The sequence below is a fragment of the Manis javanica genome, chromosome 1 (assembly GCF_040802235.1).
Source record: "Manis javanica isolate MJ-LG chromosome 1, MJ_LKY, whole genome shotgun sequence".
NCBI classification, from domain to species: Eukaryota; Metazoa; Chordata; class Mammalia; order Pholidota; family Manidae; genus Manis; species Manis javanica.
The window spans coordinates 140520435-140536371 of record NC_133156.1 but is presented as its reverse complement, the minus strand read 5'-3'; the positions used below and the strand labels follow the sequence as shown (position 1 = coordinate 140536371).

The 15937-nt window shown below is 39.9% G+C and overlaps 1 long non-coding RNA gene across 1 annotated transcript; it reads left to right on the top strand.

The window, feature by feature from the left end:
• Positions 1-2235: 2235 nt before the first annotated feature.
• LOC140849065 (uncharacterized) lies at positions 2236-8162 on the top strand. Its single transcript, XR_012130562.1, has 3 exons — positions 2236-2441; positions 4594-4651; positions 8006-8162. It is a non-coding gene; the product is annotated as an uncharacterized lncRNA (long non-coding RNA).
• The last annotated feature ends 7775 nt before the right edge of the window (positions 8163-15937 follow it).

Genomic DNA, 15937 nt, shown 5'->3' with positions numbered 1-15937 from the left:
GAAAACACATGAGGTTACCTGTTATTTCTATGAAATGAATAGGAATAATACGAGATAAGTAGAAAATAACAAGAAGAGATAAGATATGGGGGATAGATGAGGCTAGCATAGATAGGATAGCAGAGGACAGGATGAGATGCATATTTTGGGAGCTGACCAAACTTCTCAATAGATTGGATATACAATACAAAGGGAAAAGAACCTAGGATGTACTCCCAGCATTTTGGTCTGCTGGTGTTGCTGAGAAAGAAGTTTCCAGAAAGAAGGGACTGTCAGCAGTGTAAATGCTGCTCAGTGGTTGTGCAAGTGGCTGTACCCAAGGACATAGAACTGACCGGGGATCTGGAAAGAAATCAATTCATTATTGTGAAAGGAGCATAAAAATGAAGAGGTGGAGGAAAACACAGGGGCGAGAATGTTTGTATGAAGGCAGGCAAATTTGTAAAATAATGGCAATGACCCAGGTAGAAAGGGAAGAACTGATGAGAACAGGAAAAGGAAGAGGATAGATTGAATTGATTGATGAGGGTGAACAAAGCTGTTGAGAAGCCAAGAGCAGACATGACCCAGAACACACAAGTTTGATCTCAGGTGGAAGCCAGCCCACCTGCAGAACACTTCCCCCTCACAGAAGGAGGTGAAGATGAGCTGGGACTTAAAAAACATGTGGGCGAGTAAATTAAGGATGAATAGTCAACATTGTTGTCCAACTCAATCCACATCCTCTATGAAGAATGAAGAAACCTATGGGCTGAAAGCGAGGGGTGGGTTATGCTGTAATTGTGAGAAGAAAAAAGCCGGTAGGAGGTAGTTATCTCAGAGAGCATGAATTTGAAGTTCGGAATCTGAAATGCACAGCTGTGAGATTTCCCTGCAGCTGTCGGGAGTAATCCCAGGGCAAGCACCATTTTGGGTAGTTAGAGAGTTGGATCCGATACATACAGTACTAAGAATATTTTGATGGATCATCTATAGGGTGGTTGAAGTCCTGAGGAAGATGAGGCAATGGTCAAAGGAAAGACAGGGAGCCCCATACTGAAGTCATCAGTGACCGAGGCCAGCAGACAACAGAGACAAAATGTGCAATGAGTGGAAAAGCCCTAATACTACTGTGCTGGGAATTCCTGAAGGATGTATGAGGAATCAAGCAAGTAGTATGATGAATTTCACTTTAGAAAAAAGTAACCTGGCAGGAAAACAGAATGAACTGGAGAGGACAGATAAAAGGAAAAAGAATAATCAGGTAGCCTTTGTGAAAGTTAATTTAAAAAGAAGGTGAGAGGAAAACCCAGCTGTGATAGGAACATTCTAAGAACAAAAAGGGTTCAAGCCAGGGTATATGGTCAGTTTATAACAGTTAAGTATCAGGCTGTTATTTCCCCATTGTTTCTATGGAGGCATTTAATTCACCTTTACAAAGTTAGGATCCAGAGTTAACTGCTTGGAACATGAGAACAATCTAGTGATCTGTCTCATGAAAACTGGGAAATCTCACACACATCTCAGGCTCCTGAGTCAACAAAAGAACCTAAGGATACCACCCACAGGCCCTCACTAAAATAATTACTTAAGGATTCACTTCAAGGAAAGGAAAAGTGAAGCTAGAAGGTTCACAATGATTGGTAAATATTTTGATACATCTAACTATTGATGGTTTTAGTAAAAAGTTTGCATTTTTAAAAGATGGGACAAAATTCTAGACAGTGATAAACAGAAAAATGAGAGCAAGCTAAAAAACTCTTCCGTTAATTTCAAAATCATTAGAAAATAGTTGTACTTGAGTGTGTATATTAAAATTTAAGGACCTGATGGCCAGAGCTGAAAAAAACTGAATAATAAAAGAAGTAGCATTGGATTATAACACAAGATGTCCAGTATATCCAGGAGTCCACACTGACTTTCTCAGAATGATTGAATAAATAAATAAAATGGGGAGAATAGACAAATGCCCTGTCCAGAATTCCAAATCATTTATGTATAAACTCTGTAGTGTAACTTTCCACTCCTAAAGTATAGAATGAGCATAGTGACTTTCTTCAGGGGCACAGTATGGAAAGGGGGAGAAAAAAGACTAATTTCACAGTTGGGAAACCTGGCAAACACAGCCTCAGCCTCCAGGCGGCCAAGGTCAACATCAATAGCAAAAGGTCATGTCAATAGTATGTACCTTTGACCTGGTGTGATGACAGTGGTAATTTATCTCTGTGGTCCTCCTCCCAAAACCTAAAAGCCCAGTCCAATCATGATGAAAACATCAGAAAAATCCCAATAATGGTACATTCTACAAAACACCTGAAACAGTACTCTTCAAGACTGTCGAGGTCATCAAAAACAAGGAAAGCCTGAGAAACTGTCAGAGCCAAGAAGAGCCCAAGAAGACATGATGACGAAATGCAATGCGGTGACCCAGATGGGATCTTGGGACAGGAAAAGGACATTAGGTAAAACCTAGGAACTCTGAAAAAAAGTATAGCAGTTAATTAACATAATGCATTAATGTTAGTTTATTAGTTATAAGAAATACATCGCACTAATGGAGCATGCTAATAATAGGAGAAACTGGGTGTGGGATTGTATTATCTTTGCAATTTCTCTGTCAATCAAAAATGATTCAAAAAATAAAGTTTATTTTCACAATTTTTTAAATATAAAGATTTTTAACTCAAGAGGGAAAAAAATAGAAATGAAGAGTACCTTATCAATTATCTAGTCAATGACAAGAAAAAGAAATGAAAAAAGCAAAAGTAAATTGATAAACAGAAAAGTTTAGAATAAATCCAAATATATTGGTAATCAAAGTAAACACAAATCCTTTAAACTCATCTATACTCGAGTATTTTAGGGTACGCTATAAATCATTTAAAGTGCAACCAAGTTACAGAAAATGTGATGACATTTATGTCAAGGTTAAAAGAACACAAAATAATTATATACACTGTCCATGAAAAAAATATTTATATAGTAATAATATGAAAACATAGCAAAAAAAGATACATAAAACTTTAAAGGAAGTGATTCTTTCTGGGAACAGAGAGAGAAATGGGATTGTGGAAGGGTCAAAGCATTCTTAACTGTATTTGCAAAGTTTTATTTCTTTAAAATAAATCTGAAACAAGAAATTAGTACTGTAGGACAAATCCAGTTGTTTTACGGTTACTGGGTTAAACAAAGCCAGAGCAAGCCTGACCTATATTAATTAGCCTATACTAACCTCATCACCCTAGTATTTATCTCATTATGTTATGTGAAGTGTGAAGCTATGAAGTTTTTAACTTACATGACACAAAAGTTCATTAATAATTAACACATATTAAGTATGATTAAAGCCATATACTGAAGTTTTAACATAATGTTTAACTAAATGATGACCTGGCCAACTAGAACAAAACATGACGATGAGCCTCACGGGGAGTCATTAGTCCGTTACAAGGATGGAGTTTAGAGTAGAATTAACAGGTCAAGAGTTTCCTTTGGATATAACTGAAACTTTCCATTCATTCCCAAGGACCAGGAAGAGCCTATAATTAGTACCTATGTTTCTTGTCATTTGTTTTGTTTTAAATGCAGCTCTCTATAATATTTAAAAAAATAAGTGGCGTTGGGGGAGAGAAGTGGTGGGGAGGGAGGAGGACAGAGGAAGGGGAGAAGGAGGAGAGGAGGAGGGGAAGGGAGGGAAGGGGATGGTAATAGGACCATAGAACCAGGAGGAAAAGACAGCCGGGGAGGCCAGGAAGGAGGGGAGGGAGGGGGCAGGACATGAAGGGCAGGAAGTAAGAAGTAGAATCTGGAGTGGGTATGTCCTCACCCAAGAAAGAATGATGCCAGTGCACCAGGTCCTTGGTTCACAGAAATGCTCAGGGGTTAATGATGCTTGGTTTTACTTCTACTATAAAAATTAAACATGGTTTTATTCCAGTATCTAGGTAAACAAAAATTGAAACTAGCTCCTTTGGTAGCATTTACTTTAGTCAAAAAGAATTGCAAAATTAAATAGGTCAAGAGAATAGTTGTAAATGATGGCTTTATAGAAAATGTATATTCCCTAACAGCTTGCTTTTCATACATTAGTAAGTTTTTAGGGCATCGCAGGGAAGCTCTGCAATGCTTCATATCATTTTCAGAACATTATTTCCTACTTTATTTTGCAACTTCTATTCATTTTTTATTCCTTCTCTGTGATATTTGTATTAGAAACAAGTTAACTTTAAAAAATTATAAAACACACAAAAGAATGAACAAACAGTAGAGACAAATGTTGTAAGACAGAACACAAACTAGTGGTTGACATTAGTTTTCCTCCAATTTGCACAATTAAAACAACTACACAAACTTTGCTGAATACAGCAGACACAATTAACAAAAACTACATTTCAAATTCAACTTTCCAATGGCTTTTATTTTGTGATTGAAAGTTACTTTCTCTTATGATAAAATAATGCATTCTCATTACAGAATGTACATATTGACAAAAAGAAAATAAAGAATACCCATAACCCTAACCACTCAGAGGTATTCATTACTTACACCCAAAATTGTCTGAACATCCCAGTAACTGTTTTCTACAAAAATAATTTTTTTGTTGTTTTTTACCAGATCACCTGGAATCCCAACAGTTGTGGTATTATGGAAAGATTCTCAAAAATATATTCAGGTAATGGAATGTTAACCTCAGCAGAAATTGTTGTTAGGAGGGCCTACCCTTCACTCAGGCTTAATCAGGTCTGAGTCGGTGTCCAAATCCCACACATGGAGACCTGAGCTGGACCAATGGGTCCAGTCAAAGCTTTGATTGCTTATTCCTAAACGCCTCGTCAGCTGACTGTCTGTGCTGCTTGGAGAGCTATGCAGTATGGCTGTTCCTAATAAGTCCAATAAAAAGAAAACCCTGTGAGCTCTGTTTTCCAACCAAATAAAAATGTAAAACCTGAAATGTAACTGGGGCCAGGACATACACTTCTCTGAAAATAATGCTTTGAGTTCAGCAAAGTTGCAGAGTCAAAAGTGCTCAAAATAATGCTCCTCTACATGTGACTCCTATCACTGGAAAACTCTAGGTCACAAATTTTTCCAGTTTCCTATATTTATTATAGCACAATCCAGTGGCAAGTTCCCTAGATTCTCTTAGAACACCTTGGAAAAATTAAAGCAGACCAGAAGTTTCATCAGAAGTGTCATGGAAGTATTTCATGGAGTCATCTCCACCAAAGAATAGCTCGAACTTCTCCAAGTGTAATACCCAGGGTTAAACAAACAAACAAACGAACAAGGAGAAGACTGAAAGGACATTTTAGCTTTCAGTGTTTTATTCCCATATCAAAGTATCTGTGATGATGATTGCTATAGTTAATAATACTGTACTGCATATTTGAAAGCTACTAAGAGTATAGATTTTTTGAATTCTCATCATGAGAGGAAAATTGTAACTATGTGTGGTAATGGTGTTAACTAGACTTATTGTGGGGATCATTTCACAATATATACATATATCAAATCATTATGTTATACATCTGAAACTTATATAATGTTATATATCAATTATGTCTCAAAAAAATCAGTGGTGACTTCTTTATGGTAACTTGTTCAGGAATAATGCAACTTCTGTGTGGAAGTATTCTGCTCCCCTTTTCTCCCTGTAAACTTGGAAGGGGAAAGTTTTGAGTCAACACTTCTATTAGGCACTAATTCTACATATTTCCTTGAGCCATATGTGCATTTCCTGCTTCCTGGAGCCTCCTTGCAGCCAAACAATCCTTTGCCTTTATTTACAACCAGCAGCCTGGCCCAGCGGCCTTGGTCTAATTGTGTATCTCCTGCCTCTTCTTCCAGAATTCAAACAACATGGCTTGGGTTAGGGCACCGGTGATACACAGCTGTACAAAACAGGGAAAGGAAAAGACCACCACACACAGGATGGAATTTGATGGCCACTGGCAGAATTGAATAATGAAACCCAAAAGTACAGGGAAGTTAACCCTCTGTGAACTTTAAGCACGGTCAGCAGAAACAGGAAGGGAGCAAACCCCACTTCACCATGGACTGCTCCGCTCATACAAGCTTCTTTGTCCTCCCTGTGCCCAGGAGATGCACCTGTGGGGCTCCACCTGTGTCTCATGGGGCAGCAGCTGCTTTGGTGATGCGACCCTTCACATCTTTGCTTACCCTTTTCCTCAATGGCCATAAGGTGGCATCTCCTTATGCATTAGTACTTTAAATCTTGGCTTCAGATTCTGTTTTCTAAGAAGTCAAGGCTAAGTTGGAACTTAAGAAGTTTCACTTAAACTTCAATTTTTAGTTATTTTGTTCATCCAAACTCTAGACTTAAAATATAACTAGGAGTAAGTTGAAATTAAATGTGTCAGGCCCTTGGGGAAATACTGCAATATACAGCAACTCACCAATTTTAAATTAAGAAACTATCCTTGGAAATTTTTATGATTAACTCTCCTTCTTCAAGCACTCAAAAGAGTATTAATAGAAGTGTTACTCTAAAAAAAGAAAATTGATATGGCTAAAACCAAAGATCTGTCTATGAAATTCTGGGGTGAACAACCAAAAGATTTCCAAAGATTATTACCTATCCTCTCCATCCACACTATAGAAATAAATATAGTTTAGGTGACAAGTAACATTCCCATTACAATGAACTCCATGGTCTAGGCAAATTGCTTTCTTGTGGCTCAAAACTTGCCCATTTTTCAAATGGCTGAGATTCATGTCTTCAGGCAGCTGGAAATGAAATTGCTGTGTCCAAACTCTCTAAAATGAATTAGCAAGTATAAACAATGTCTCTAAACACAGTTAAGAAAATGAAAGACAACGAATTCTCCAAACAAGTAACTCTTTGTACAAATTGTATCATTTTCTTTTTGAGGGTGATGGGGATACTGGAGCGGGAAGGGGATAATGAGAATCCAGTGAGTTGGGTCCTGGAGATTCAGAGGTGAAAGACACAATTTCTGCTCTGAAGAACCTCTAGACTGACAGAAGAGACAAAAATTCACTGCAAATAGTAGTATGAGAGTCATCTATTTCATGTTAGGGAAGCACAATTGAGTGTTGTTAATATGACTTATGGGAGGTCAGAGATTCTAGGAGACATTCTGGTTAACATCCTACTCTTAACTGATATATGGATTTGAGGAAGGAAAAGAATAGTTTGGTTTTGGACAGGCTGAGTTTGAGGCAAAACACCTTCAGACAAATAGAAAATCAGGTCCGATGGTCAAGAGATACGTCCAGTCTAAAGAAGGAGATGGAAGAGTCGGGACGTAGGAGTTAAATGCCCAGCGTGAGAAGCTCCAGGGAGTGCGTGTCAGGAAAAGAGGGCGTGGATTGAGAGGGGGCAAGAGCCCAATTCTGAATTCCCAGGGAATATAGATATTTAGGGTGAAGAGGAGAATTAGAAAAAGAAAGCAAGAAAGTACCATCAAAAGTTAGGAGGAAAAATAATATATTATCTGGAACAAAAGCTGCAAATGTGCTCAGCAGTGTTCAGCGCTACCAAGTAACCAACGGGATAACAGAGTAAAGTTACCCCTGGATTTGGCAAGCGGCAGGTCATGCTGAAAGGACTTTTTCAGAGGCGGGATCGGCCGAAGCCAAGTGGAAATGGGCTGGAGATAGAACGCCAAGGAAGGATGAGGCGTTGGCGTGCACACTGACCCTGCATCGTTACAACGGGGTCAATAAAGTAAATCGCATACAACACGACGGCTGTGTGTGTCTGACAGCTTGTTGCAGCTCTCCTGGGGGCCATAACATCTAAACGTATCTGGTCCCGTCTGCAATTTAATGGTCTTCGGTGCCATTTGCTGGTTCCCACATAAACATCTCTAGGGGACCATCCTGGTTTCTGGACCTGACTGGGATTTTCACACTCACTTAGCTCCCTTGTCATAGGCTTGAGGTAGAGAGAATGGGCTGGAGAACGGCCTGGGGACTCACTGTGTGTGCCCAGTTTCTCAGGAGAATTCTCTGCCTTTCCCTGCCTTGCATTCCCTTCCAGGTCCTGCCTCCAAAGTGAAGAGATTTAGCCCCCACCACCCTGCGCCTCCCCACCCCGACCCCACCCCGACCCTGGGCATCTTACTGCAGGATGATGAGACGCCCCCTGGCGGCAGAACGGCAGCTGTGCGAGGCAGAAGGGAGACGCAGACCTTCAGCAGGCAGAGCAAAGGAGAAAGTAGTAAACACAGACCTTCGTTCTTTGGTCTCATTTCAGTTACTTTTCAATTTTATTATTCCCGAGTCTCTCATTTTCCATTTAATGGCACATAATCAGGCACCTTGCTATGAAGAGTAACTATTTCTTGGATAGAAAAGGGAGACGTCATACATCACATGAGATTATTCTTGTGCAGAAACTGTACCGGTCATATGTCTTTTGCTTCCAAGTCCATTTCCCACTCTTCCTCTACGGGATTGCATCTCCAGATTTCCCCCGTCACCTGGATGCCACAAAGCTTCAACCAGTGAGAGGCACTGGCAAAAGGCTGGAGGGCAGGAGAAGAGAAGGCAGGTATTCCTCCCGCTCCGGCTCTGCACCGTGTGGCACTCCCAGCAGGTGCAGCATCTTCCCTGTAACTGCAAATGCCACCATGTCCCTGCCACGGTCCCCATTCCCCGAAGGTGACCCCACGTCCTGGGTTCTGGTAACACCACCACCTCCCATTGTCTCTCCAGCCTCATGAGTGAGCACAGATTCCTGCCTTTCCAATAATCTTTTGGGTGCATCGACCACTCCTATTTGGCTCCTCAGATCTTGCATTACCCAAGAACAGATTCCCTGAGTTAAGCTCTCCCAGCTGAAAGACCTGCAGTGGTTTATGTCTTCTGACTGGACTGTAACAGAGAAACCATCATAACCAGATCGAGGAAGCATGGTTTTAGGAGGATCATTAGCAAACACAGGGAAATATTCATCTCTATCAGCCTTCATTACCACAGTCCCCAAAACAAACCCTCTACCCCAAATGATCATTAACAATGTCCTTCCTAACCAGAACACGAAACTTATTTAAAAGCAGGAAAACATGGATATAAGGGGAAACAATGCCCTGAGGAATAGAAATCCAGTAAAGTCAGGGCTCTCAGTCAATGAGAGCTGATGGTCCTAGAGGCAAATTAGTTGGAAAAAAGGGGGATTTACTGGAGGTCAAGAGGTGCTAGTAAGGGAAGGGATGTCAAGATGAGGTGCATAGAAAAATGTGCTGAACAAGATCAGAGCTGAGCTGATCAGTTTGCTTAATGAAATTAACATATCTGAGCTGTGGGGTGAAGGGAGTCAGGGCCCCAGGGAAAGAGGAAAGAGAAAGAATTGCACTAGAAAAAATACAGAGAAGAATGAATTTTGTTTTATTTTTACTCCCGAAGAAATAAGTATACTAAATAGTTTAAGTCTCTGCTGACATAATCAGACAAATAAAGCCCATGTATATGTACAACGACTCTTAAGGGCTAAGGACCATTGTGCTGTGTTTCTATATAGGATCACATGGGGTAATCCAACTAAATCACTCATGGAGACTAAAAAACAAAGAAAAACAAATGCCTGGGCCTCCACTCCAGACTTGCTGAAACAGACAGTCTGGGGGTAAAGCTTTCGAGTCTGATTTTTAAAGAGCTGCCCACTCCGCGTCTGAGAGCCTTAACTGAAGGCAGTCCCTGCCAGACCTCGCAGGTGGGACAAGCCCTAGCAGAGCTGAAAGATCTGCTCTCCAGGAGTAAAGGGACACTTCTTCAAGAGAAATGAGGAAGGTTGCCTGTAGTCAGAGATCCCAAGGCTTAGAAGAAACTTCACAGTTAAGTGGTTTTGGATACTCTGGAGGTGACAATGGGAAGTTGTTTCCAGTCGATCCGGGTAAGACTTCTGTTTGAGGATCATCTTGGGATGACCTTGTCTCATCCTACACCAAAAGGAAATTTTAAGTTCTACACATTTCATGATGTAGGATGTAAATGTCCATATAGGTCTCTCCCCAGTCCCCTTTTCTTTTTCCTGTATTTGTGGTTTGGTCCTGAAGGAATTTAAACCAACTTTACTCATGATAGCAGTTTCTTTTAATTCTCAGTTGGAAGGTTCTGGGACATGAAACAAAACAAAGGCACTTTTTAAAATATTATTTTATACAGCTATTTGCTGCACTTATTTTACACACAGCATGCTGATTACCTCTCCAGGCTTTTTTTTTTTTCTTTTTGTTTAGAGATAACTAGATAAGCAATTTTTAGGAGACAGTCACAGACACCCATTACTAAATGCCTAGCACATTTGGAGAAGCTTCTAGACCACTTGCAACACTACTGAAGACATTTTCAACAATGGACACAATTTTGAAATGGAAATTGCTCTTGGTGTTAAATTTTAAAAGCAATTTTGTTTGGAAGTATTAGTCCAGTATACAAAAGAAACATCAAATCATACAGCTAAGGAGACTAACAGCCTTTGAAACTTCAGCTGTAGCCTGGAGATTTCTCATTCTTTTCATTCTGCTTACCTGTCTCCCTTCCTTCCTTCCTTTGTTCTAATATATATGCAGGACCTCATATGTATGTAATTATCTCTGCTCCGGAGCCATAGACCAATGAGGTGTTTGAATACTAAGCAAATAATTATACAAAAAAGTAAAATATTAAAGCAAATATAAATATGAGAGCATCTGACAAGGGATTTGACACAGGGGTCAAATGGGAGATTTCAGTGCCTTTCAGGCATCCAAGGAGAAAAGTTAGGAATAGCTGGATAGATGGTTAAAGTCAAAGGAAAGTTTGGGATAGCTGGTTAAAAAAGTTAGGAATAGCTGGTTAGATGGTTAAAGTCAAAGGAAAAGTTAGGAATAGCTGGTTAGATGGTTAAAGTCAAAGGATTGTTTACAAAGCAGATTGATTACAGACTAAAGTTATCCTGATTAACAGCCTTTATTCCTTCATTTGAGATGGCCTGGATGAAATTTACTCTTTTGAATATAAGTACTAAGCATGGACATAGTGGCAGTAAGTAGGTGGTCTTCATGACTTAGGTTTTAGTCTGATTGATGCGGAAGGAGAGAGTTGTTTGGAACAGTTAAGTAGAAAGCCCTACATAATTCAAAGCCAAAATGAGAGCAGAGGCGGGCCTGATGTAGGAGTCCAAAATGAAGGAATCCATAAATAGGGTTAGAAAAGGAGAAGGAGGAAGGGAAGAAAAAGGCATTCTGGTGCATGAACAACTCTACCAAAGCCAATATTGGCATAGAAAGAAGATCCTGGCATGTACAGGGTCCTGTGAAGCAGAGCAGTCTGCAGTAATTCCAGTTACAGTCAGTAGGGACACTGATTGGAGCCACAGCAGCAGTGGATCTGTATATGTATACATGCATACACATGTGTATATGCATACGTATGTATATAATATACAAAATTATTAATTAGTACAAAAGATACAAAAATACTAAAAATTTTAGCCAAGACCAACTCATAAGTCAAGAACAGTTAAGAAGTTGAGCCAAACTTTAGGGATTCTAGGACTTGAGAAGATAAGAGTTTAAATGAAACTGGGTAACTCACTGCACCCACACCCTCTTCCTGCCGCCCTCCACTGCTCTCCCCACCTGCCATGATTAGACCTCAAGAACATTGTTATTACCATAAACTGCCCATCTGTGACTCGAATCAGATCAAGGGCTTATAGAAAACTTGGCTAACAGTTCAAATTTTCTAACACTTACTTTTTAATCTTGAAGCAATCCTAAAAGAAGAAGGGGAAAATCTCATTACTGGGCGCCTAGTCCATCTGGGCTGCTATAACAAATCACTGGAGACTGAATGGCTTAAACAACAAACATTTATTTCTCATAGTTCTGGAGGCTTAAAGTCCAAAATCAGGGCACCAGCAGATTGGGGTCTGGTGAGACACCAATCCCTGGTTCACAGATTCACAGGCTGCTACATTCTCACAGAGCAGAAGGGGCCAGGGGGCTTGCAGGGGTTTCTTATAAAGATGCTAATCACTATAAAGACACCATCATGAGGGCTCTACTCTCAGGAACCTAATTACCTCCCAAAGGCCCTACCTTCTAGCACCATCACATTGGGGGTTAGGATTTCCACATATGAATTTCAGGGAAATACAAACATTCAGACTGTAACACTGTATATTCCTAAATTGAAATGGAAAAAAATGTATGTGAGCAATGTATGTGATCAACCTCAACTAACAGCCACCAAATGAAGAATAAAACAATATAACTATATGTGAAATAAATGCCCTTCTCGTCACAGAAATAATTAAGGAAGCCTTTTATATCATAGAGAGAAAATGAAAATGGGCTTCCTTTTTTGCTAGCACGTTTAAATACTAGCTTTTTAGTAATTGTATGCCCCCAAGGCGACATAAGAAGTCAAATTATTCTAAGAGTAAACAAGGTAGAAGGCTTTTCTTATATGATTCCTCAAAAATAATTTAAACTTCAGCACACTCTCTTCAACTTTCATTGCTTTTTGTTGCACTAATCACTTGCTTTCTCTTTGTTTCACAATAGACCTAATCGTCCAAAAAGGAAAGGAAAAAACACTTTGAAATAGAGCATAACCTCTGAGCATGGCTCCACAATCATGGAAGCCTGTTCCTTAAAAGGTGTATCAATCAGTCAATCTTGAAAAAGCGAGAAAAAGAACTGAACTCTCAATTATGTGAAATGATGAATTTGGCAAGGTAGAGATGGGGGCATTTGAGAGACAGTATTTGTAAAATAAATTCCAACCAGGCGAAGAGAGGCAACAAAGGGCCAGGCAGTTTATTTGAGAGCAATTCCTGGGTGAGTTTCCCTGGTCTGGCTATCACAGGCTGGGGAAGTCGCGCCCAGGAGGGGAGGCGGGGAGTTTTAAAGAGAACAGGGAAGGGAGGGGGAAGTGGGCCATGCTAGGTGTAGGTGGGGAATTTTTTATTGGCTCAGGGTTGGGTGATGGACAGCCAGAGGTCTCCTCCTTCTGGATGGAGGGGTTCTATATCTGGGGTTTGTCAGCACATCATGGGACTGGAATCCAGGAAGAGCTGTTCGTTCCTTCCCCATATGGCACAGAGCTACTTGGTGCTGTCTCTGCTCTGCCTGCATTGTCCTTGCCCTTCTCTCTCCAGTGCCTCCAGCCTTACAGTATTTAAATGTTTAAAATATATAATAATATATTTTATAACCTATTGGTGAAATATTCATTTTCAACATCTGGCTATATTTAATTAAAATCATATTTATGACTATAACGAAATTCGTAATACATTCCCACCAGTAGAACTTTTTCTAACTCAAAATGCATTAATATTAGTAATTTAAAACAAATACCTAGGAAACTCAAAAGACAAAAATAATAAAGAAAATTGAATATAATGCAATCAAATTCTCCTAAGCTCCTTGGTCGATGGGGAGATTTACATCTCTAATTACAGAGATCTTTGAGAATGAGGTTTATACCAAATGGATGTATTTGGCTTCCTCACTGAATATGTCCCCCCAGAATTCATATGTTGAGGCTCTAATCCCCAGTGTGGTAGTATATGGAGACAGACCTTTGGAAGGTAATTGGATTTGTATGAGGTCATGGGGGTGAGGCCCCCAGATGGGTCTGGTGATCATATAAGGAGATGAGGAGATGAGCAGCATCTCTCAGCCTTGTGCAGATGCAGTAGTGGGTGGCTGACTATAAGCCAGGAAGAGGGCTCTCACCATAACCTAACCATGCAGGCACCCTGATCTCACACCCCTAGCCTCCAAAACAGAAATAAATATTTATTGTTTAAGCCACCCAGTCTGTAGTATTTTGTCACAGCAGCCCAAGCTAAGGCATGCACCCTCCTAATTTTATGCTGAAATAAGCCAATCAAAAGAAAGTAGTCGAGAATATCGTATACTACTGTGGGAAAGCCAAAAGGCATTTTCACTGCACATTACAAATGTCAAAGAGCTGTAACCTCTAAATAATGCAGTTAAAAATGAAATTATCAGTAAGGAGGCTACCACCAGCCATATCAGGAACAGACATCATGGAAGACAAACACCTTCTTTGGATAGTTACTGCAGAGGAAATAGCCTGGTCAAAAGATAATTTTTTTAAGAAAGAAAAAGATGAAGAAAAATTGTGATTCTCATGCCAGTATAAAAATGAACATGTATTACAGATTTTATTTAACTCATTAATAAGGAAACTGGTGAGATGTCACAACCAGTTCAAGAAGTTAATATTAGAAAAGTACACAATTCATTTGCTTGTCTATAGACAAGAATTATTTTGCATTGCTAGCAGTTACCTATAACTTAAATAGTTGTAACATAACTCCCATAGACTCAGAATCATGTCTTTCAGACAGAAAAGTACTAAATAAATATGCCCTGCAAATCATTCATAGATGCAAAATTTAACAGCTTTGGTTGTAATGACTTCTGTGTAGTATGAATCCCCATCCATTTAAAAGATTATGATATTTATCCATTAAAGGTGAATGGCTGATATTCTATTACAGGCTGAAGAGAGGACCACAGCCTACTCCAACCAGGCACCTATAACTCCTTTGTTTGTGGGCTGAACATCCTTCTCCTGTTCACTTTGCATTCATCATTCTTTAGGAATTCTTTTCATGTGTCTTTTTCCTCCATGGAAAAATTGTTAATGAGTGCAATCAACAGCATTTCTCTCTAGTTAACTGGATGCCTAGGTATTTTAATATTTGTAACAAATACTTTTAAGTTGGAAGAGAGAGATATGTATACATGGAAAAGGGCTAGATGGGTCAAGATATCCTTAGTTAGTTGTAGCTATTAATAATTATATATGGCTACTGGGATTCTGGGTGTATTTATTTTCATAGTTTTGCTTTATTTTCTTCTTTTCTACAGTGAAACCTCAGTGATTTGAACTGAGAACTTTGAATCAATTAAAATTGATATTTTTATCGAAACATTTTAAAGGCTATCTAACAGTTTAGATGTTTCTTAGAAGTTAACATCTGTTTTGTCTGAATGTACTGTGTGGAAAGCTTTAGGCCAGACATTTAATTGATGTGCTATTCATAAACAAATTGCACAGTTTATAATTATAAGAGCTCATTGCAGCCTGCTTGTGCTCAGGGGACACAAGTTCCCCCTTGTTCAAACTCAAGGAAACAATGGGAGCATTGCCTGTGCAGTCTTGTTAACTTCTCGTAGTTACTGAGCTAATCATCACCATCACCCCCATCACCTCCTCCATCACCCTCATCATCATCACCACCAATGAAGTGTGTTTTGTGTGCTCGACTCCATGCTGGGTACTGTATACATATCGCAGCAGTCTTTGTAACGACCCTGTGTGCTGTGCACTAGCGCCGACTCCACTTCACAGCTGAGCACATTGAATTGGAGAGAAGGTAAGTACTTGCTCTCCTAGACCACACAGCCAGACAGTGCTGAAGCTAGGATTTGATACCACACAACAGATTCCAGAGCCCAAGGCCCCAACTCCCAGCCTCTCTGTTTTGCTACTGTGTGAAGCACATGGACAAAAAGGAGAGCTGGAAATAATAAGGGCAAATGTGAAGGTCACCCATTTAGAGTCAAACAAAAATGAACAGCAGTCTCCTTGAGCTGCACCCTACAGTGCACACTGACATGCTGTAGGTCTTTCCTGGCATGATGACTGCCTGAGATTGTGCACCATACACTTGACCTACAGGTTTTCACTGGGTCAGACTTATACATCAGGCCAAATGGCACAGGGATTAAAGAATGCTGTGAGTCCTTGAACATAAACTTTATGCATGGTAGAGGCAGAAGTGTAATGCAAAGTCCAAACCTACTTTCAGTTGAGGATGAAGGTAGAACCCATGGTCAGGGAACACCCTGGGATTTTAGCGCACATCCTACCTTCACAACCCAGGTGCAATCCTCTGCCTTCTAGCTCCACTTGCCCTCTCCAGCTTGATGCCATTTTC